At 44.2% G+C, this 25,145-nt stretch overlaps 1 protein-coding gene and 1 pseudogene across 4 annotated transcripts in view; one reads left to right on the top strand and one right to left on the bottom strand.

Annotated features, from left to right (window-relative positions):
* CACNB4 (calcium voltage-gated channel auxiliary subunit beta 4) overlaps positions 1-25,145 on the bottom strand; it is a 281,740-nt gene that overhangs the window by 169,777 nt on the left and 86,818 nt on the right. The gene's annotated exons all lie outside the window — the stretch shown is intronic.
* LOC129489482 (protein LSM14 homolog A-like) lies at positions 8,497-11,195 on the top strand (annotated as a pseudogene).

Here is a 25,145-nt window from a genome sequence, read left to right as displayed (position 1 = left end):
GTGAGCTTCACTCGCATGAAGATGCAAAAGTACCTTCTGCTTCTCTGTCACCTTGGTGCCAATGTAGGGACTCATACCCCGGGGTCGAGCCTGAATTTTGTTTGGAGAACAGTTCTTGCAGCTTTAGCCTGAGAACAAATGCTGCTGTCAGCTGCTTGGCATAAGGAATCAGTGGTAACAGGGTGTCTTTTAATTAATTATCCAAATAATCACTCACTCACTCCATGGCCCACTCATGACCTCCACTAGATGGCGCTGGTGGTGCTTCTTCCCAGCTCCAGCGCCCAGAACAGTGCTCCCCTCGGACAGTTCGTGTCCGCTCCTTCTGGGTTTTTTGCTCTATCTTTTAAAATCCAGTCCCCAGTCCCATCTCCTGGTATCTTCAGGACAATCCTCAGAATTTCTTTCCAGTTGATGGTACCTTATTCTGTCTGCCAGCTCTGTTACGGGTTTTTTTTTCTTATACCCTTTGGGGGAATCATCTCAGTGAGATTGTGGGATGAAAAGGAAATAAATACTTATGTCATTCCAGCATCTTGACAAAGGAGCACCTATTTTTAAAATGCACAACAACAGCCCCAGTCCATTCCTTTACCTCTACCCCAATGTACCCAACCAAAATTTGCAGAGGTAGGGCCTAAGAATGCAGTTTCTTAAAGCCCCTTGGGAGATTCTGACGCACAGCCAGAGCCGAGAGCCACTGTGTTAATCCTCTTCTTGGTATGATTAAGGCAGCTTGTAGAGTAAAAATAAATCATTAGCAGCCACTTCATTTTGTTTAGGTACCAGGCTATGCCACCCTAAAAGTTAATTGAAAATTACTAACCCAACTCCAGGACATAACTAGTACTTTGCAATCTATACCCTCTATCAGTGTGTGCTTTGTTAAATAAAACTCTTGGCGGGGAGTGTCTGGCTAGGATTCTATTCCCAAATTCATTTCTTCCTGTGTACCCTCAGTAATAACACTTCCCACCTACTTACCTCACGACAGTGTTAATCGAAGGAATTTGAAAGCCATCTGAGCAAACTTTGTTGACTGAAATGGGCACATAAGTATTGTATCAAAGCATTGTGTTATCAATCCTATAGCTTTTACTTAGAGATATTAACAAGAGTATCATCCTCCGACTTGACCTTTCCTCCCAGTCATACCTTTTATTGATCCTGAATTTTCAACAGTGATGCTCATTTGCATCAGCAAATTGAGTTTCTTTCCGCCACCACCCACCTCACTCTGCAGGGGCTTTCGAGCTACGTCTTCCCTGCCAAGGCTTCACCACACCTACATGTCCAGACCTATCCTTCCCGAAACGAGATGCAGGGTCTGTGCAGAGTAGCAGCAAAATGTGGGGGCTCTGGGACCAGACTACCTGGGTCCCAATCTCTGCACCATCTCTTGTTAGCAGTGTGACCTTACACAAGTGACTTAAGCACTCTGCATCTAGTCTTCTCATCTGTAAAATGGGAATAAGAATTGTACCTCCTTCATAAGGTTGTGGTGAGAATAAGTGGATTCAAACCTGTGAAGGGCTTGGAACAGACACTGGAACATGATATTCCATACGTGTTCTCTGTTGTCGTTACAACTGGATGGCTCCATCTAGATGCATCCTGGATCCTGCAAACCCAAGGTGTCTGTAACCGAATTCATTACCAGCCCCTTTAAACCTGTTCCAACTCTTGGTTCCTTTCTCAGTTAATAGCATCCATGTCAACCCAGTTGTCCAAGCTGGAAACATGAAAGGAATCCTTAACTCCCCATTTACTTTTCATATATCCAATCAGCCACCAAATCCTCCCTCCCAGTGACAGCACTCTGTACCTACTCTCCCCTCCCAGCACTCACACGCCCGACCTCTTGGGCTGGGACAAGGCTGCAGCGAGGACTGATGCTCATGGCCTGGGCGGAGGATGTGCAGAAAAGCGCGCGGGCTCTTGAGCCAGCGCAGATGTGGCTCTTCCACCGTCACCGCCCCAGAGGCCTCCTCATGGGCCTCCAGCCTCCCACCTCCAGCAGATTCATCCTGAAGCATAACAATAGCTATGGCTTTTATCGTGCCTACTGCATACCAGACACCATGCTAAGCAGTTTTCACATCAAATCTCACTGAATCTTTTCAACAACCCTACGAGGCAGGTACCATTAGGATTTCCATTTTACAGATTAAGAGGCTGAGCTACCAAAGGTCACGGTCAGTAAGTAGCAGTCAGGATTCAAACCTAGGAGGTCGGGATCAGAGCACATGGCCTTAACCACAGCCTCCTGCCTCTCGCCTCTCAACAAACTGGGCCTGGCCAAAGGCTGAGTGCCAAGGGGTGGTGGAAGGAGAGGGTAGCAAGAATGGGGCCTGAGACTCAAGCCCTGCCCTCTGGAAATTCACACTAAAGGCAGGGAGATAAAATGTGTATGTACCTGAATAAAACCACCATCTGGCGAGGTAGCGTCCATCAGTTAAAGAACGAGTCGGCCAGGCGCGGTGGCGCATGCCTGTAATCCCAGCACTTTGGGAGGCCAAGACAGGTAGATCACTTGAGGTCAGGAGTTCGAGACCAGCCTGACCAACATGGCGAAACCCCATCTCTACTAAAAAAAAAAAAAATACAAAATTAGCCGGGCATGGTGGCACATGGCTATAATCCCAGCTATTCAGGAGGCTGAGGCAGGAGAATCACTTGAACCTGGGAGGCGGAGGTTGCAGTGAGCCGAGATCGTGCCACTGCACTTCAGCCTGGGCAAGAAGAGCAAAACCTGTCTCGAAAGAAAAAAAAAAAAAAGAATGAGTTTTACGGGTAACAATTGCTTCTGGAGGATGATGTTTACATGAGGCTGGGATGTCAGGGAAGAAGCTTAGGAAAGCTGGCTCTTATGGGCTTTGGAATAGAATGTAAATAAGTGTAAATGGTCAGCGAGAGCTATCCTCATCAGGAGGATGCCAACGCAAAGATAGCAGGGAGGTGCGGGAGAGGTAGTCGTTTTAGAAAGCTGGCTTCTGCCATTCTGCCAGCAAAAACCTAACCATGCTAACAATGAGCATTTCTCCAGGAAGTGGTCCACAGCACACCAAAGTCTTCACATGCCACACACCCCTACAAGAGGGACTGCTCACAACCTTTCCGTGTGTGCTTCAGGCATGATCATGGATGTGAACAGCAATGCTGCACCTCCACGATCTGCAAGTCCCAGGAGATTTTAAAACAAAAGCCATCTCAGAGTTTCAGCAGTGGCTGACTTGCAGTACAGCAACATTTTTAAAGAGAAGAGGCTTTTTTTGTTCCTCTCTCCTCTTTCTTCCTCTTACTTGAAACACACACACACATACATATTCACACACACGTGATGGCACTTCTTGATTCAATGAATTGGGAATATGTTTTTTTTTTAGAAAGACAATTTTTTTAATACCAAATCATGTGGAGCTGACATAAATCAAAGATGTATCTGTGTGGGTCTTTCTCTGTTCATATATACAGCAAATATTGCCGAGGTTATACAGAGACCATGGCTTAAATATCTGCAGTGGAAGATTTTGCAGATACTTCCCCAAAGCAAAATGTTTATTAATGGAATCTATTCATTTTAATAAGAATTCCTCTGAGATCAAATATGCAACTTATCCAACTAATTGTTGCCTTTGTCAAGTTAATTGACCTCTCTGAGACTTGATTCTATCATCTATCATCTATCAAATATATTTAACAACGTGTACCTTATACCACACAGAGTTGCTGTAAGAATTCAATGTAACCACATGTGATAGTGTGATTCAAATGTGTGGTATGGCTATTATCATTCACACCACATAGATACAGCAGCATCAAAATGAGCTTGATACCATTCTGTGTGGTGTTAGTGATGACCAAGGACTCAAAAGGAAGCATCTGTGGTTACGTGCAATAAAGAGGTACTAGTGTTAGCAGGATTCCTATTTGAAATAACTTAGTATTTGCATTTTTGAGTTTAGCAGAAAGTCTCCACTTGAATTAATAAGGGTAGAAAATTTGAGAGCCCCAATTAGGTTCCGCATTTTTAAAATACATTCCATCAATGAACATCATGCAAAGCATGCTTTCCACTCCCATGCAGATGAAGTTCCATCTCCAAGGCCCATGGAAAATATAAAGTTCTGCCTGATGCCATTTTCTTCCTGTAATTTAAAGACATTCATCTATACTATTTGCTTTATTATCCAGATTTTTAAAAAATATCTCGGCCGGGCACGGTGCCTCACACCTGTAATCCCAGCACTTTGGGAGGCTGAGGCGGGCAGATTGCCTGAGGTCAGGAGTTCAAGACCAGTCTGGCCAACATGGTGAAACCCTGTCTCTACTAAAAATACAAAAAAAATTAGCCGGACATGATGGCATGCACCTGTAATCCCAGCTACTTGAGAGGCTGAGGCAGGGGAATTGCTTCAACCAGGGAGGTGGAGGTTGCAGTGGGCCAAGATTGTGCCACTGCATTCCAGCCTGGGCAACAGAGCAAGACTCTATCTAAAAAAAAAAAAAAATCTCTGCAGCTGTTCTCATAACTTACACAGCCCCATTTTTCAAAACAGCTCTTGATGCGCCTATTATATTTTGACCTCCTCTCCAAAAGAAAGGAGACACATTTCAGTAAAAGCTTTAAGGTTTTTCTGCAGCAGTTCCCTCTTCCCACTTCTCTGCTCTATTTTGGTATGGGTTACCTTTCACCGTGTTCTAGAGAAACTTCTCTTCGTTTTCCAGCCTCAAGGTAACTGGATAAAAATGTAATTCATCATTGTATTGACTATATTTAGATATACAGAACTCTTGAAATATTTACAGTAAAGAAGGAAGATTTTTAAATTAGTTGAGGATGCTGGGATGGAGGAAAAGGAATTTTTTTAAACAGAAATTTAAAAAAGAAAAAAACATACCTTACTTTAAAAAACAAACAAACAAACATGGTCTCTGTCACCCAGGCTGGAGTGCAATGGTTCCATTAAGGCTCACTGCAGCCTTAAACTTCTGGGGTCAAGCAATCCTCTCACATCTGCCTCCCAAGTACTCGGACCACAGGTACATGCCACCATGTCTGGTGACAGGATCTCGTTGTTACCCAGGCTGGTCTTGAACTCCTGGGCTCAAGTGATCCTCCTGCCTCAGCCTCCAAAAGCACTGGGACTACAGGCGTGAGCCACCATGCCTGGCTGATTTGCTCAACTTTGACAAATCTTGGTAGATACCTGAAGAACATGTACATTCCATAGCTATATCCTGAATAAGTAAGTCAAGTACCTGTGAAGAGGGCACCATGCCCCTTCCTTTATTTCCCTCTGAATGAGCCCCTGGCACACTCTCCTCTACCTACCCACTGCCCTGAGAGGTTCAGGCACTACCTAGTCCCTTCCAAGATCCTCCTCTCCTTTTCGACGCTCTGTGCAGAAGCCCCATTCCTGCCCTTCTGTGCAACTTAATTTAGCATATATTGGTCACACTTCTGCCCTGTGCAAGCCCCATGTTAATGAAGGTCTTAGTTGAAAGCACTAGACCAATGTGCAAGAGCAGGTCCTGAGTTATTCAAAACTGGAAACAACCCCCGTGTCCCCCCTACTTTACACACACACACACACACACACACACACACGCTAACAACCAAAACCTCCTTCGGTCAATCCTGCCCCTCCTGCCTTCAGTGGAGTGGGCAGCTGATGCAGGAAGGAGTTGACTTATGAAATGGCAGAGTCCCTTCTAGTTTTTCTGAAATTACAAAATCTACCAGCAGAATAGGGCTCCCACAGCACCACTTAGCTGGGCTGGACAATGGGGATAGGGGAGGAGTCAGAGGCACTGTGGCAACCAGGTCACATCAGCATTCTCCAATAGGAAGACCATAAATATCAGTGGTTAAGCAGTTTTTCTGTTTCTTCAAGGCAGAGCTACAGCGGCGTTTCTTGTCTGTTTCTCTTTCTTAAGGAGCACTGGGTAGTGACATCTAGTGGTCCCTATTTAAATTACTCTTGGATGCAAATCAAAACCACAATTAGACACCATCTCACACCAGTCAGAATTGCTATTATTAAAAAGTCAAAAAATAACAGATGCTGGTGAGGTCGTGGCAAAAAAGAAATACTTATAAACTGTTGGTGGGAATGCAAATTAGTTCAGCCCTGTGGAACGCACTTTGGAAATTTTGCGAAGAACTAAAAATAGAACTACCATTCAACCCAGCAGTTCCATTACTGGGTATCTACTCAAAGGAAAATGAATCTTTCTACCATAAAGACATATGCATGTGTATGTTCATCACAGTACTATTCACAATAGCAAAGACATGGACTCAACCTACGTGCCCATCAACGGTGGATTAGACAAAGAAAACGTGGGACATATACATCAGGGAATACTAGGCAGTCATAAAAAGAACAAAATCAGGTTCTTTGCAGCAATGTGGATGCAACTGGAGGCTGTCATCCTAAGAGAACTAATGCAGAAATGGAAAATCAAGAATTGAATGTTCTCACTTATAAGTGAGAGCTAAATCTTGGGCTCACACAGACATAAAGATGGAAACAAGAGACAATGGAGACTTCAAAAGGAGGGAGTGAGGGGGGCTGAAAAACTTCCTATTGGATACTATGTTCATGATCTGGGTGAAGGGATCAATAGAAACCCAAACCTCAGCACCACACAACCTCGTCCTTGGAACAAACCTGCACATGTATTTCTAAATCTAAAATAAAAAGGGAAAAATGTCTTAAATTACTCTCGGACTACAGTGCCATGACAAAATAAATGAAAAATAGCTTTCAGGAAACTCAGAGTTAGATTCTAAGTGCAAGTGCAACCACCACTGTATCCCAGATTTCTGTCACAACTATTTTGGGAAAGTTACTTCCCCTTTCTGCACCTCCATTTCCTTATTTGTAAATAGGGATAACAACAGAACCAAGTACATGGGCTGTTTGGAGGATTGAAGGAGATAATATATGCAAAGTGCTCAGAATGGTGCCTGACACATAGTGAGCATTTAATTATGTTCGCTATCGTTAGTATTCTACTCCACCTGTCTTTGTCATACCATAAAAATCATTTTTAAGTACTTAGTGAAAGTGCATCAATTTTTACCCATGATCTTCTAGTGCTATTGACACAGCCAGGAAGATATGCCTCGTATACCATGTGGTCTTGCATATGCCTTCAACACCACTCTGCATGCCTTCAACAGGCACAGCAACCTCACCATCAGAAGTTCAATGTCATCCAAGCCCATCAGTGGCCCACATTGCCCAGGATTTATGTTTGAGATCTGAATGTCTCAGGTGGGATGTGCTCTATTCAGCTTGCCACAGTCCATACTACTCCCTGTCACCTGTACTAAGCCACTTCTCTCACATTTGTTACCTGCTGGCCTCTGAAAACACTTCAGTTTGAGTTTGATGCCCCCTGTTCCATATCTCTCTTTTTTCTTTTCTTTCTTTTTTTTTTTTTTTGAGATGGAGTCTCACTCTGTTGTCCAGGCTGGAGTGCAGTGACGCAGTCTCAGCTCACTGAAACCTCCGCCTCCTGGGTTCAAGCGATTCGTGCCTCAGCCTCCCAAGTAGCTGGGACTACAGGTGTGAGCCACCACATCTGGCTAATTTTTGTACTTTTTAGTAGGGTTTTGACATGTTGGCCAGGCGGGTCTCAAACTCCTGACCTCAGGTGATCCACCTTCCTTGACCTCCCAAAGTGCTGGGATTACAGGCATGAGCCACCACGCCTGGCCCTATATCTCTTACTCTGGGATTGAAAGCCTTTCATTATCTGCCCTGGTAGTCACGTTTCACTCATACGAACCCTACATACCAGCCATCGTCATGGCAGCTGAATATTTAAGTTCCCACCAGTTTCTGGATCTTTCCTTAGCCAGCTCCTATCTATCTAGAATACCTCCTATCCTCTTTCCACCCCAATCCTGCCTCTCCTCCAAGGTCCACCTTTAATTCCGCGGCTACCTTAGAAACTTCTCATTGACTAGTAGAACCTTAAGTAATCTTCCCTTTCTCAGTTGTGTCATCTATAAGGCAGAGCTAATAAGTACCTGTTTCAGAGGGTTGCTGGAGGCTAGATGAGTTAATAAGTACTTTGTGCCGGCAAGTCACACCTGGTCTGTAAATAAGGCCTTACTGTTACCATTTTATCCCTCTCCGCTGACAACTCTACCACCTATTGTATTTTTATGTATATGTCTTTTTTTAACCATTTTTCAAATCATGGGAAAATATGCATAACAAAATGTACCATTTTAACCATCTGTAAGTGTGCAGTTCAGTGATACTAATTACATTCGAATTGATGTGCAACCATCATCACTATCCATCTCTAGAACTTTTCCATCTTCCATTTCAACTTTTCAAAAAGAAACTCTGTACCCATTTGGCCGCCGCCGCCGCGCCGCGGCTTGAGGGCGGGAGGCCGGGGGAGGGTAGCGGAGACGGCGCCACCGCTATGTTGGGTCTGAAGCGGCTGCTGTAGGCGCCGCCGGAGCGAGCGGGCGTGCCGAGTGGGCGACAGCGGTGGGATCTGCCTCTCTGCGAGCAGCTGGGAGCGGCGGCGGCGGCGCCATGAGCGGGGGCACCCCTTACATCGGCAGCAAGATCAGCCTCATCTCCAAGGCGGAGATCCGCTACGAGGGCATCCTCTACACCATCGACACCGAAAACTCCACCGTAGCCCTTGCCAAAGTTTGATCCTTTGGTACAGAAGACAGACCGACAGATCGTCCAATACCACCTCGAGATGAAGTCTTTGAATACATTATATTCCGTGGGAGTGACATTAAAGACCTTACTGTTTGTGAGCCACCAAAACCACAGTGTTCTTTGCCTCAACACCCAGCTATTGTTCAGTCCTCACTAGGCTCATCGACTTCTTCATTCCAGTCCATGGGTTCTTATGGGCCTTTCGGCAGGATGCCCACATACAGTCAGTTCAGTCCAAGTTCCTTAGTTGGGCAGCGGTTTGGTGCTGTTGGTGTTGCTGGAAGCTCTTTGACGTCCTTTGGAACAGAAACATCAAACAGTGGTACCTTACCCCAAAGTAGTGCGGTTGGTTCTGCCTTTACACAGGATACAAGATCTCTAAAATCACAGTTATCTCAAGGTCGCTCAAGCCCTCAGTTAGACCCTTTGAGAAAAAGCCTAACCATAGAACAAGCAGTGCAGACCGCCTCGGCCCACTTACCTGCTCCAGCAGCTATTGGGAAAAGGAGTCCTGTATCAACCAGGCCTTTGCCATCTACCAGCCAAAAGGCAGGAGAGAATCAGGAGCACAGGCGAGCTGAAGTACACAAAGTTTCAAGGCCAGAAAATGAGCAACTCAGAAATGATAACAAGAGACAAGTAGAAGATAAACTTGAGAAACAGAAGAAGCCTGTAAATGGTGAAGATAAAGGAGACTCAGGAGTTGATACCCAAAAGAGTGAAGGAAATGCTGATGAAGAAGATCCACTTGGACCTAATTGCTATTATGACAAAACTAAATCCTTCTTTGATAATATTTCTTGTGATGACAATAGAGAATGGAGACAACCTGGGCTGAAGAAAGAAGATTAAATGCTGAAACATTTGGAATCCCACTTCGTCCAAACCATGGCCGTGGGGGATACAGAGGCAGAGGAGGTCTTGGTTTCCATGGTGGCAGAGGGCGTGGTGGTGGCAGAGGTGGTACCTTCACTGCCCCTCGAGGATTTCGCGGTGGATTCAGAGGAGGTCGTGGGGGCCGGGAGTTTGCAGATTTTGAATACAGGAAAGACAACAAAGTTGCTGCATAGTCTACAAACAAGTCTCTGAAAATAGGTGAATTTCTAGCTCTTCATGGTCCTGAACATTGATTTCAGTCTTTGTGAAGAATGAAGAAGTGAATTCGCTGTGCGTTTGTCACCAGCACTGGGTTTTTGTTTTTTGTTTGTCTTTCCACTTAATTTCACACTTGATCTTAGCCAAAAGGCCGAGAAGCGATTTTTCCACTTAATTTCAAAGATAAAATGCAGTTACTTTTGGGGTGGAAGGCTCATCTTAAAACATGAGCATTAAATATATTTGGAATAGCAGAAGGTTAAGTAATTTCTTATGTATAGTTAAACTAAAGCAGTACTTCAATGGGACTTACAAGTATTTTTTCATCACTGAAAGGTTTTTTTTTTTTTTATCACTAAATTGTATCTGGCAATTGCAAGGTGCCTGCAGATAGGGCCATGATACTCTGTTTTGAGCCACAGAAGGTTGTGTATGTGTGCACGCGTGTGTGTGTGTGGTGTGTGTGTGTGTATCTTTTTCCTCCTTTCTTTTGGGGAATCCTGTAATATGAGGTAGCTTATTTCGTCAATTAATTAGGGTGCTGGATGGTAGAGAATTTTGTCAGTCAACTATGTACGCACAGTAAATACTGTTTCTTAGGCAAAGGTAACTTTTTTATATAGTTGTAAAATTCCATTATATTCCATTGCCAAAGAAACATTAAGAACTTTGTATAGCTGTATAAAAAGCAACTAATTTTTTAAAGAATAAACATTTTAAAGTCAGCAAAAAAAAAAAAAAGAAACTCTGTACCCATTTAACACTAACTCCCCATTCTGTCCTCACCTAAACCCTGGCAACCACTCTTATACTTTGTGTCTCTGAAGTTGACTACTGTAGATATTTCATATAAGTGGAACCATACAACATTCTTCCTTTGGGGCCTGGCTTATTTCACTTAGCATAATGTCTTCAAGGTTCACCTATGTTGCAGCATGTGTCAAACTTTTCCCTCATTTTCAAGGCTGAATAGTATTCTGTTGTATGTGTATCCATTTTCTTTAGCCGTCTGTCTGTGGATGGATACTTGGGTTACTTCCACATTTTGGCTATTGTGAAGAATGCTGCTGTGAACATAGTTGTACAGATATCTGTTCAAATTCCTGCTTTCAGTCCTTATGGGCATATATTCAGAAGTGGAATTGCTGGATCATATGGTAATTCTACATAATTTTTTTTTTGAGATGGAGTCTCGCTCTGTCACCCAGGCTGGAGTGCAGTGGTACCATCTTGGCTCACTGCAACCTCCACCTCCCGGGTTCAAGTGGTTCTCCTGCTTCAGTCTCCTGAGCAGCTAGGATTACAGGCACCTGCCACCACGCCCAGCTAATTTTTGTATTTTTAGTAGAGACAGGGTTTCACCATGTTGGCCAAGCTGGTCTTGAACTCCTGGCCTCAAGTGATCTGCCCACCTCAGCCTCCCAAAGTGCTGGGATTAGGTGCCAGCCACCACGCCCTGCCAATTCTACATAATTTTTTGAGGAACTGCTGTACTCTTTTCCACAGTGGCCACACCATTTTACATTTCCACAAGCAATGCATAAGAGTTCCCATTTCTCCATATCCTTTCTAACACTTGTTATTTTTTTTTTAAGCCATCACAGTGGTGTGAACTGTCTACTATCTATTGTCTTCATCTCCATTTTGCAATTTACTTTTACTCCCTTGCTTTGTTCAGTCTTCTTTCTTTTTCTTGAGATGGAGTCTCACTCTGTCGCCCAGGCTGGAGTGCAGTGGTGCAATCTCAGCTCACTGCAACCTCCGCCTCCCAGGTTCAAGTGATTCTCCTGCCTCAGCCTCCCAAGTAGCTAAAACTGCAGTCATGCACCACCACGCCCAGCTAATTTTTGTATTTTTATTAGAGACAGGGTTTCACTGTCTCTACTAAATAATGTTGGCCAGGCTGGTCTTGAACTGCTGGTCTCAAGTGATTCACCCACCTTGGCCTCCCAAAGAGCCGGGATTACAAGCGTGAGCCAACATGCCCAGTCAGTCTTCTTTATTTTTCTGATAGAACTACGAACTTCCTGAAGGCAGAAACTGTGATATATAATTTATCTAACTCTTCTCTCATCTCCCACCTGGCCCCCTTGCTCTCACTGCCACTTAATATGGAGTTTGGCCCAAGTCTAGGGTCTTGATCCTCCAAGCATGATCTCTTGCAGCCTGGGTGCAGCGGGGAGCTTGCTGGGAATGCAAAGTCTCATGCCCTGTCCTGGAACTACTGAACAAGAATCTGCATTTTAACAAGATCTCCAGTGAAGCGCTGGGCAGCACTAGCATGGGGAAAGGCAACTTCCCTTGGATCTGTCATTAGGTTCAGTGACCTCATCTGGTAAGTACTCTGCAAATGTTTGCTATCTGGAGGATTAATGAAGAAAATGAACAGCCTGTTAACCAGCACCATCAGGCCTTTATCAAAAATGTGAAAAAGGACCAGCCATGGTGGCTCACACCTTTAATCCCAGCACTTTGGGAGGCTGAGGTGGGAGGATCGCTTGAGCCCAGGAGGTCAAGGCTGCAGTTAGCTGTGTTTGTGCCCCTGCACTCTAGCCTGGGAAACAGTGAGACCCTGTCTCAAAAAAAAAAAAAAAGAAAAAAGGAAAAAGCATCTCTTGCAAAGTAGCTCAAAGCAGGTTGAAAAATTGAAAAATAGGGCACAGAAAACTGTCACAGTCAAGAGGAGCCTAAGGAGACATAATGACAAAATGTCATGTGGTATCCTGGGTGAGACTGTCAGGTGGTATCCTGGGTGACACTGTCGTGTGGTATCCTGGGTGACACTGTCGTGTGGTATCCTGGGTGACACTGTCGTGTGGCATCCTGGGTGACACTGTCGTGTGGTATCCTGGGTGACACTGTCGTGTGGTATCCTGGGTGACACTGTCGTGTGGTATCCTGGGTGACATTGTCGTGTGGTATCCTGGGTGACACTGTCGTGTGGTATCCTGGATGAGATCATGGGACAGAAAAAAGGTCATTAGGTAAAAGGTAGGGAAATCTGAATAAAGAATGGACTTATTTCATAAGAACATATCAATGTCAGTTTACTGATGGTGACAAATGTACCATAGTAAAGTATGATGTTACTAACAGGGGAAACTCGGTGCAGGGCATAGAGGAACTCTCTGTACCACTGTCACAGTTGGTTGTATATCTAAAACAACTCTGAAATACAAAGTTTATTTAAGAAGGGGAGACAGAGAAGAGGCAGGTATCAAGATGACCCTCAGCAGCAAATGTGTAGGAAGTAACCTTTGTGCCATTAATTTTCTGCAGTGCAATGCACGGGCGCCTCCAGGACCCTATGGAATCAAAATGACACATTTGTAGGTCTGAGGAAAGACGGTCCACAGCTGGCTGTCTCTGAATCTGAGGTCAGTTTGGCCTCCCTCTGCGGGGCATGGGACGGGCCTCTGCTTTCTAACTGGCTCCTCACCTTTTTCCCTAGAGGAGGGAGCCACCTGCTAAAAAGGCATCAGGAAACTGGGGCTGGGGACACAGCAACAGTAAGAAATCTTCCAGCACTCTCTTCTCTGCCTTTCCTGTGTTGAAATGTACTTTCTTGAGATTAACATTTAAGTTATATCTGTTCTTAAAAGAAAACATTAAGATTGAGTCACAACCAAAGTCAAGGGCCATAGGGAGCTAAGTTTTATTGGGAGGCCACTACCTTCCTCCAGATGTTGCGCTAACCTTTAACTAAGCTCATTCTAACTGGGGTGACTTCTTTCTCTCTTAATTTCTCCAATAAGCTTCTTCATTGAATATGACACACTTTGTTGATATCAAAATATAGATGTTAGGGAAGTAAGCACCATTAAAATCAATCTGCACGAAAACGGGTAGTCATAATAAAGTTTTACAGCTAGCATTTCTTCTTTGTACTATGTTCTAGACGTGGCAAGCGTGTTATTATCTCCATGGAATACTTGCTACACTGGCAGGATAGAAGAGACAGGTTTACCGTGGAAGGCTTTGGGACTTGAGATCGTTACAAGTTCGTTGTGGCACAGGGGAGATACGGCTAACCAAAAAGCTGACACAATATTATACTGAACTAATAAAAATACAATGACTAGGGCAATGGGAAGGCAAACATTTACTGAGAAAAGATTACTTGCCATACTCCGATGTTAGAGACTTCACACATGTCATTGTCTTATTGTGTATAGCACCCCTTAAGTGGAGGAATTACTGTTTCCTCTCTACAAGATGAATAAACTTGAGATTCGAAGAACAGATAAACGGCGCATAGGTCACTCTGCTAGCAAGTGGCAGAGCTGGATCTTGAGCCCAGGTGCATCTGAGGGCAAAGCTTGGGCGCCTTCCATGAGGGCCGCCCTGCCCAGGCAGGTTCAATGATGGCCCAGAGGTGTTTGGCACTGGGGTCCCGCATCTGTTCCCAGCCCAGCACTGTATAGGGTGGAGGCTGGGGATCTGTGGGAACACACCTCAAGGACAGCAACCAGGAGGGAGGCAAAACTAAAACGATTTCCTGTAAGAGATGGTGAGGGAGAAAATGTGGCCCAGAGAGAAGATCTTACAGGGAGATGTGACTGCTCCCCTCATATTTAAGAGCTCCCAAGGTAGAAAAAGGAACAGACACCCTCGGGTGATCAAAGAAAACAGAAATAGGGTCGAGAAAAACCAAAACTAGAGGGAGACAGAGGTAGGTTCAATACAATGAAGAACACAGAACAATTATTCCAGAAGAGTCACTGTCTCATGAGGTGGCAAGGTCTGCATCCGTACAGGTGAGAGCCCACCTATCATTGAGATGAGGTCATCTAGAATTCAAGATAAACTTTCAGCTCCCTTCTAACTGAAACTCCAGGCTCGGTTATCTGGTGTAGAACCCCCAGTAACCCCCAGGTCCCTCCACCTTCTTTCTTTGAGGTCCTGACCAAGAAACACGGTGCCTTGATCACTCTGTGACCTGGACACCTGCATGTTTCCCACTCCGGGCTTGAACCCAAGCTGGGGTCTTGAACATTCCCAGGCACTGATAAAGTTGTTGAGGTTATTGCTTGAAGCACAGAGAAATCAACTATGTTGCTAAACACAGAAACTGCCCCTGACCCCGAGCCAAATTCTTTGAACCCTCATAGAACCCTACCGTCCCAGTAGCAACACACCTGGGTAGAATCTCTTATCTCACTGTCTGTCACAAAGATGCTAAAGCTCCCTAAGCTCCCCCTAATAAATGTTTTTGACTGATCACCCTGGTGTTTGATGCTTCTTTCTTTGGAATCCAAAACGGTCCCATCTCTGGTCTGAGACAGTCCCTTGCAGGAATTCCCCTGCTGCCACTTTTGGGGTGACTCCAGGGCAGGTTCAGTGGACAGAACATCCTAATACGGTCATGCACCACATAATGATGTTTCAACATTTTGGTCAACCACGATCCACATATGTGACAGTGGTCCCATAAGACTTAATGGGGGCCGGGCGCGGTGGCTCACGCTTGTAATCCCAGCACTTTGGGAGGCCGAGGCGGGCGGATCACGAGGTCAGGAGATCAAGACCACGGTGAAACCCCGTCTCTACTAAAAAATACAAAAAATTAGCCGGGCGTGGTGGCGGGCGCCTGTAGTCCCAGCTACTTGGAGAGGCTGAGGCAGGAGAATGGCGTGAACCCGGGAGGCAGAGCTTGCAGTGAGCCGAGATTGCGCCACTGCACTCCAGCCTGGGCGACAGAGTGAGACTCCGTCTCAAAAAAAAAAAAAAAAAAAAAGACTGTAATGGGGCTGAAGAATTCCTATCACCTAGTGACTCTGTAGCTGTCCTAACTTCATAGCACGAGGCATTACTCAGGTTTTTGTGGCGATGCTGGTGTAAACAAACCTACTGTACTGTCAGTCATATGAAAGTACAGCACAGATAGCTATGTACAGTACATCATATTGACAAACAACTGTGCTTCCGGTTTATATATTTACTAAACTAGGCATTTTATTTTTATTTTAGAGTATACTCCTCCTATTTATTAAAAAAAAAAAAAGTTAACTGTAAAACAGCCTCAGGCTGGTCCTTCTGGAGGTATCCCAGAAGAAGCCATCGTTGTCATAGCAGATGACAGCTCCATGTGGGTTACTGCCCCTGAGATCCTTCCAGTGGGAAAAGATGTGGAGATGGAAGACAGCAAGACTGATGATCCTCACCCTGTGGAGACCTAGGCTAATGTGCATGCTTGTGTGTTAGTTTTTAATTAGAAGGCGTGGTGGCTCACGCCTGTAATCCCAGCACTTTGGGAGGCTGAGGCAGGTGGAGCGCCTGAGGTCAGGAGTTCCAGACCAGCCTGACCAATATGGTAAAACCCAGTCTGTACTAAAAATACAAAAATTAGCTGGGCATGGTGGCGGGCACCTGTAGTCCCAGCTACTCAGGAGGCTGAGGCAAGAGAATGGCATGAACCCGGGAGGCGGGGGTTGCAGTGAGCCGAGATCGTGCCACTGCACTGCAGCCTGGGAGACAGAGCGACACTCTGTCTCGAAAAAAAAAAAAGTGTAAAAGTAAAATAAAAAAGTTCATATAAGGATAAATAGAAAATATATTTGTACAGAAGTACAATATGTTTGCGTTTTAAGCTAAATGATATTCCAAAACAGTCAAAAAGTTAAAAAGAAGTTAAAGTTTATAAAGTAAAAAAGTTATACTAAGCTAAGGTTGATTTATTACTGAAGAAAAAATTCTTAAAAATGTAGTGTAGCCTGGCCGGGCATGGTGGCTCATGCCTGTAATCCCAGCACTTTGGGAGGCCGAGGCGGGTGGATCACAAGGTCAGGAGATCGAGACCACGGTGAAACCCCGTCTCTACTAAGAATACAAAAAATTAGCCGGGCGCGGTGGCGGGCGCCTGTAGTCCCAGCTACTCCGGAGGCTGAGGCAGGAGAATGGTGTGAACCCGGGAGGCGGAGCTTGCAGTGAGCCAAGATCGTGCCACTGCACTCCAGCCTGGGCAACAGAGCGAGACTCCGTCTCAAAAAAAAACAAAAAAAACAAAAAAAAACTGTAGTGTAGCCTAATTATTACAGGGATAAAGTCTACAGTAGTGGACAGTAATGTCCCTGGCATTCACATTCACTCAGGACTCACTCACTGACTCACCCGGAGCAACTTCCAATCCTGCAAGCTCCATTTGCAATAAGTGCCCTAGACAAGTGTACCATTTTTATCTCTTACACCACACTTTTACCATACCTCTTCTATGTGTAGATACATTTAGATACACAAACACTTACTATTGTGTTACTATTGGCTACAGTATCCAGTAGCTCACACGCTGCACAGGTTTGTAGCTGGGAGCAACAGGCTATACCACATAGCCTAGGCGTGTGGTAGGCTACACCATCTAGGTTTGTGTAAGTGCACTTTGTGATGTTCACACAATGACCAAATCACCTATAATGATGTGTTTTTCAGAATGTCTCCCCATCATTAAGTGGTACATGACTGTACAGGGTTTTATCACATAACTCATTTACACAGAATATACACAGGCCATATGAGGATTACACATTTTCAAGAGAGCAAATTATAAACATGTCTAATTCACACCAAACATACAGAAGTCTTTGTCAGCACTTCAAGAATATCATTATGAATATGGAATGCCATCAAGCAGTAGGTACACAGAAATGCCCATGAAAGAGAGTACTAGGTTGCTCGGAATAAGGGCAGGAGAGGTGCCTTTAGACCTGCTGGAGCCCATTAGCATGTGTCCTTGTGAGTCCCATGATGGAATCCTGGGGTTCACATAGCAGAGAGGCTCTGCAGAGGGGACAGGGAGGGGACCAAATTGAGCACGAGGTCCTGCACAAAAGCATGCCCCGTGCAAAGGACCCTTCCCCCAGCATATAGAGAGGTCCTCTTTGAACCTCTTCATGCAACCATTACCAAGGAATCAGCAAGAATGTGAGAGCTGTTGTGTTATAATCGCAAAGCCCTGGTAACTCTGGTAAGGAAGCTCCCTCTGCTACTACTCATTATGGGATGGGATGGTGCCTTCCTTCTGAAGAATGTAATCTTCCCAGCATACCTTTTACAGACCTCCCAGCTTTGCTCCATATGGATGAAATGCTTCTAGGTCTCCAGAGCCAACACGGCTCTTCCACTTAGCGGTTTCATCTGTTCTGCAGGTCAGTTCACTGGTTAAGCAAGTGACGCCTTTCCTAGCTGGCAGGGAAAACAATGACACTACCCTGTTACATGATGGGATGTGGTGAGCAACACTCCATAGTCCAAAAGAGTCCTTCTTAGCCTGATGCGGTGGCTCACGCCTGCAATCCCAGCACTTTGGGAGACCGAGGCAGGAGGATCACTTACTTGAGCTCAGGAGTTTGAAACCAGCCTGGCCAACATGGTAAAACCCCATCTCTACTAAAATTACAAAAATTAGCTGGGCATGGTGACAGACGCCTGTAATCCCAGCTACTCCAGAGGCTGAGACACGAGTATCACTCGAAACCAGGGGACAAAGATTGTAGTGAGCCAAGATCACACCACTGCACTCCAGCCTGGGCGACAAAGCGAGACTCCATCTCAAAAACAAAAACAAAAACAAAATAGTCTTTCTTGGTCCAGTACAGGCCTCTTTCTAAAGCTTTCTTCTTACAGATAATTTGGGTACAATCTAAAGAATCATAATTTTTGGCCGGGCATGGTGGCTCTCACCTGTAATCCTAGCACTTTGGGAGGCCGAGGTGGGCACATCACTTGAGGCCAGGAGTTTGAGACCAGCCTGGCCAACATGGCGAAACCCCATCTCTACTAAAAATACAAAAATTAGCTGGGTGTGGTGGCAGGCACCTGTAATCCCAGCTACTCAGGAGGCTGAGGCAGGAGAATCTCTTGAACCCAGGAAGCAGAGGTTGCAGTGAGCTGAGATTGCACCACTGCACTCCAGCCTGGGTGACAGAGTGCAACTCTGTCTCAAAAAAAAAAAATCATAATTTTAAATCAATATGGAAAAACTGTCTTAAAAAAAAAGTCTTGTTGGCTATTTTCATTTCTTATAAGTTTTGTGCCTCAGAGAACCAATTATAAAAACATTTATGCGATCACTGTGCTCCACTATTAGAAATTTAAATGTTTAACTTAATTATCCAAAAGAATGTTAATCAGAAGGACAAAAACAAATGGAAGGCAAGGTGCTGTAAACCAAGGCTAAATGTGCTCTCTTGTATAAAGGGCTCATTTGTCAAAACCATGAAACCAAGCTTCCTAATTCTAGAAAGAAAAGAATGTAAGCTCCAAAACCTTCATGAACCATTTCCTTCAGCTCTAAAATTCTGTGATTTCACCATTACTCCCCCCAACCAGCACCTCTAAAACAATTTCTTTTTTTTTGAAATGGAGTCTCACTCTGTTGCCCAGGCTGGAGTGCAGTGGCACGATCTCGGCTCACTGCAACCTCTGCCTCCAGGGTTCAAGCGATTCTCCTGCCTCAGCCTCCTGAGTAGCTGGGATTACAGGCACCCGCTACCATGCCCAGGTAATTTTTGGATTTTTAGTAGAGACGGGGTTTCACTATGTTGGCCAGGCTGGTCTCGAACTCCTGACCTCGTGATCCACCCACCTCGGCTTCCCAAAGTGCTGGGATTACAGGCGTGAGCCACCGTGCCCAGCCAAAACCATTTTTTTTTTTTAACTAAAAATATATTATCTGTAAGTTCTAGTGTCCCTCTATGGCACATCTTCTTAGCACAACTGGGGACAACAGTCACTGCCTTGTAGAGGGAGTCTATTTACCTAACCAACGGATTCAGGCAAGACATGGGATTTGCTCTGGAAAATGAATTGTGAGCAAAAATGTATGTTACTTCTGGATGGAAGCTTTAAGAGTCAGTAGTTGCTTCATTGCACTCTTCTTCCTTTGCTGGGCAGTGTTCCAGATAGGGGCTGTTCTGTCAGCCCAGGTCCCAGAGCAAAGATGACAGAGAGAGCAACTACAGTAAACCGGCACGGGCAGGAGCAACAAATGAGAAATAAACTCTGGTTGTCATAAGCCACTGAGACTTTCCACTGTGTTTGTTACCACAGCCCAACATAGCCTTTATACTTGGAACTGCCCACCCAGTTAGTCAATATCTGCAACAGACTTTGTCTTCAGGATTACGAGATCCAATTTTAAAATATTTCCAGACAGATATGTGCTAAAATACATCGTTTACAAAAATTAGCTATTTACGCAAAAGCTTTTTTTTGTAGTTGCCACTAAAAATAGGCTGACTTGCTAACCTAGGAATTCTGTAACAGGTTTTCTCTCCTATTACCAATTGCTATAGTATTAGAAAAGTAAAAACTAAATAGTGCATCTGCTATAAACGACAAAGTGAAACATCAGCTATTCATAGCAAAACAAGCACTTTAGGGTGGCCTGAGATTCTCATTCAGAGATACAGAAAGAATGTAGGAATGTAGTACTACAAAATTGTTAAAATTATTAATGGTAAGAAACTAAAAAGACAAAAAGTTCCATTTAGAAAATACTTTGTACAAACTATATGTTCCATAACTACAGAAATAATGAAACTTGCTTTTTCTACTCTGAAGAGGCTTCTAACATCCTATTTTGAATTCAGGTTGCCATAGAAACCAGTAGACTTCTGTATGGGATTCCATCGAAATTACTGCATAATTTGATGCACACAGAAGGACCCTGTCTCACTGTCTCAAAACAAAGCCACTACTCTGGTTTGAATCATTTGATGAGTCTCATCGTTTGAGGCTAAACCAATCTATTAAAAAAAATTAAGACTCATGACAGTGATATTCCTTTGAATTTAGACATTTTGCTTTCCAAGAGATAGGAGCAATGTTGACATGACCATGACCCAGAGTCACGCTATTTGAAGCCAGGTCATGATACATCACTCACCGTTCCAGGCATGCATGTCTATGTTTGCACGCTCAGGCACAAATGTGGCTAGCAGGATATCTTCATGTAGAGCCACAATAACTGTGCTTCGGATAAGCCACAAAATGTATGATACAGCCACTATACAAAAATATAATATTAATAGTAATAATAGCTGCCATTCATTGTGTGCTTACTGTTTTAAATTATTTTTCTATATTAATGCAACAGCCCTATGAATCAGTCTTTATTATCATCTTCCTTTTATACACAGGGGAAACGAGGCAAAAAGAGTTTTCATAGATTGCCCAATATCATTTAGTTGTTAAAAGTAGAACTGCAAGTTTAACCCAGGTGTCACTCTTTAGAATTTGCACTTTTAACCACTAGGCTTCCTTCTCCAGGCATTTCATCTTAATTTACAACTACAAATATGAGACAAGCTTAGCCCAGATTAAGAACACAGGCACAGCACCCACTCCAATAGTTATCAAGCTCTAGGGTATACATATAACTAAGGCTGTTTAATGAAAATGTATATTCCTGGGTCTTCCATCCAGATATTCTGATTCAACGTATCTGAGAAGGGACCTGTGCGCCTGCATTTTAACAGCACCCCTAGTGGTTCTGACACAAGTAGTTCTGCAGACCACATTTGAAAAATAACAATTTATTCAAACTCAGCTAATGAGTCATTGCAGATAGATAAATCAACTTCACCTATCCAGAGAAAAGCTGAGAAACAGAAGGGAGCCTTAAAAAAATGAGATGGGCTGGGCGTGGAGGCTCATGCCTGTAATCCCAGCACTTTGGGAGGCTGAGGCAGGTGTATCACCAGGTCAGGAGATTGAGACCATCCTGGCTAACACGGTGAAACCCTATCTCTACTAAAAATACAAAAAATCAGCCGGGCATGGTGGCGGGTGCCTGTAGTCCCAGCTACTCAGGAGGCTGAGGCAGGTGAATCACTTGAACCCAGGAGGCAGAGGTTGCAGTGAGCCGAGATCATGCCACTGCACTCCAGCCTGGGCGACAGAGTGAGACTCCATCTCAAAAAAAAAAAAAAAAAGAGAAAAGCAGAAAATAAAAGTCCTAAAACAATAAAGCTCTCATATACTGTATTCCTTAGAATTTCCTCAGACCTTTGATCAAAGACTGTTTCTTCTAATTTTACACACAATTCTTTTTTTTTGACGGAATTTCACTCTTGTTGCCCAGGCTGGAGTGCAATGGCATGGTCTTGGCTCACTGCAACCTCTGGCTCCTGGGTTCAAGCGATTCTCCTGCCTCGGCCTCCGGAGTAGCCGGGATTACAGGTGCTCACCACCACGCCCAGCAAATTTTTGTAATTTTAGTAGAGATGGGGTTTCACCTTGTTGGCCAGGCTGGTCTCGAACTCCTGACCTCAGGTGATCCACTCGCTTCAGCCTCCCAAAGTGCTGGGATTACAAGTGTGAGCCACCACGCCCGGCCTTTTTTACACACAATTCTAAGAAGCTATTTAGTTTTCAAAATCACAGAAGATTAGAAGCAAAAATAAGTAAAAGGTGAAATGGGCTGGAGGAATTAGGGACCTCAGGCAGAAACACAGCCAGCAATGAATGAAAGCAGGTAGAAAAGGGAAGGAGGAGGCAAGAGAAGAAAGTTTAAAAATACCAGCATTCAAAGAAGCCCTAAGACCTGGGAGCATCAGGGTTGAGACCCTGAGCCCTCTACACACCTAAAAAGAAGGAATATTTCTCATAATGTGGTAAAAAATAATAATAATAATATTCCTGATGTTGTACCACCCAAAAACAAAAAGAAGGGGTAGTCAAATATTTATTATATTTTGCATAGTATTTTCAAAAGACAAATAAAAAGGTCAAGCACAGTGGTTCATGCCTGCAGTCCCGGCACTTTGGGAAGCTGAGGCAGGAGAATTACTTGAGCCCAAGAGTTCAAGACCAGCCCTGGCAACACAGTGAAACCCCCATTGCTACAAAAAATACAAAAATTAGCTGAGCGTGGTGGCAAGCACCTGTAGTCCTAGCTACTCTGGAGGCTGAGATAGGAGAATCACTTTGAGCTTGGGAGATCCAGTCTGCAGTGACCCATAATTGTACCACTGCACTCCAACCTAGGCAACATAGTAAGACCCTGTCTCAAAACACACACACACACACACACACACACACAAACCACAAAGGTATCAAATATTTGAGGAAACTTTCCATTTAAATAATTGATACTACAAAAACTGGAGTGCTGAAAAGCTGGTATGAGGTCATTCTCTCTTGGGCAAGAGAGATGCTAAGAAATTTATTGATGGGGGTGGGTGAAGCCAAGGGGGAAAGGTTTGGTTAGTGATTAGCATCTGGGGGCCAGGAGAGGGGAATTCACACATCACAGTGTGTTTTGTCCTCTGCTGCTTGGAAAATGTAGGTTGCATTCACAATGGCACAGTGACCAGGCTTTCATGTTGAACAAACACCAGTATTGCATTAGTGCTTGCACCTGAGAGTATTTTTGACTTGAGCACAGGCCTTTCAGGACAGTTATCCAGATGGTAATTTTCAACCACACTTCTTTTCCTTCAGTAAAATTGGATGACAGAAGTTATTTCAGATCATTTCTGATTACCTCTATGCCTCAGGAATATGATCTTATATATAAGCATCTTTTCAATCCCACTTCTACTTTTGATGGTCAGTTAGCACTAATTCAAAAAGTTAGAGGTATATGAGTGTAAGATAGATGAGATAGCAAAATGAAGGGAAATTATTCTCAAATTTTGAGCTCCCTGTATCTAGCAGTAATGGCACATCATAGCTACTCAGTACATGTTTAATTGGTGAATGATGGGTGGATGGGTGAGTGGGCAGATGGATGAATGAGTGGGTGGACGGTGGATGGATGGATGAGTGGATACATGAACAGGTGGATGACTGGAAAGACTAATGGAAAAAATAAGTGAATATAATTGTTTTCTGATAACAAGAAAGATGATATCGCCCCAAAAGATGGAAATAAAGGTTAAAAGAGGTTAAATGGCAAGTGGATTGAACAGAGTTAAGATGACCACCAAATGTGTGTGTGCATACACATAATTGTGTATATACATTTATACAAAGGCTCAGGGACAGAAGTGCTCCTCAATGAAATTAGTTTTCTCTTTCTTTTATTAATTATTCTGGAAATGTCAAACAACTCCCACAGCTGAGACAGGCATGGGGACTGTACAGTGGATATATGGGCAAGTCAGCTGTACCTATGGCTGGCCAAAAGAGCAAGAGGAATCTTTAGATTGACAGGTAGTCAGAATGAGAGTGAGAGGGCAAAGAAGGCCCAGAAGCAGATGAAGCTCTTAAAAACTCAAGGAAAAACCACTGTGTTTCTATGCCTCCACTTCCAGGATTTTCACCCTGCAGCCTATGTGTACATTCCCAAATCAGTGTCTCTGGAACTTAGAGATCCTGGTCCAGTCCTGTTTATTGTGGGCTCTACCCTTTAAGGAAAGGAGAGCCTTCGCAGACTAAGAAGTACCCAACAGCATCGATTTGAGATGCTGGGGCCATGACAGTTTAATTGAAAGAGGCTGTCATGCATTTCTATGTCCATCTGGGTTTTGATGGGATCAAGATGCTGGGTGGCATTCTTCTCCTATTCTTCCAGGATTTCTCCCATTAATGGCTCCTGGGTAAGAACTGGATAAGTGCCATTCTCTAAAGGCTTCCAATTTGGCAATGAAGTCGTGATGACGCTTCAGAGAGCATTTCAGTATAGGGTGAGGGGGCAAGAAGCCAAGTGCTCCTGTCTGAGAAGTGAATTGGACGTGAGGAAATAAAGGCAGTGGGTAAAAGATTGCTCTTTTGTGATGTCTAATGATGAAGAAAGAAAAGAAAGATCCAGCAGTAGTTTGAGAAGGAAACTGTGGGGACTTAGTAGGTTTTTGTGTTTACTATTCTTTTGATTTCAGAATGGGATGTACTTTGGTGCCATGAAGCCAAAGGAGAAGTTCTCAGAGGACAGCGAAAGATTGAAGTTGAAGAGCATAACCAACAGTGATAATTAACAGGTGGCGGTGCTGGTAACGGGGTTAGAATTGAGAGCACACCCAGAGGAGGAAGCTGGGGAAAGGAAAGCACAAGGCATTTCCCTTGTCTGAAACACTACTGGAAGCAGGCAAACACCTAACCTCGGGCACCTAAATTGTGGTTTACATAAATGTAAATATTTAATATCCTCCACTTGTATTCGAGGCTCATCCCCAAAATCAATGTTTAAAATAACTTGGAAACTACTAGCACAGAGACTGAAGAAAAAAATAACTCTAGCTGGGCGCAGTGGCTCACGCCTGTAATCCCAGCACTTTGGCAGGCTGAGGCGGGTGGATCATGAGGTCAGGAGATCGAGACCATCCTGGCCAACGTGGTGAAACCCTGTCTCTACTAAAATACACCACACCAGGTGTGGTGGCGAGTGCCTGTAGTCCCAGCTAC

The sequence above is a fragment of the Symphalangus syndactylus genome, chromosome 9 (assembly GCF_028878055.3).
Source record: "Symphalangus syndactylus isolate Jambi chromosome 9, NHGRI_mSymSyn1-v2.1_pri, whole genome shotgun sequence".
Taxonomy (NCBI): Eukaryota; Metazoa; Chordata; class Mammalia; order Primates; family Hylobatidae; genus Symphalangus; species Symphalangus syndactylus.
Note: the sequence above shows the minus strand (reverse complement) of the source record. Positions and strands in the feature narration are given on the sequence as shown.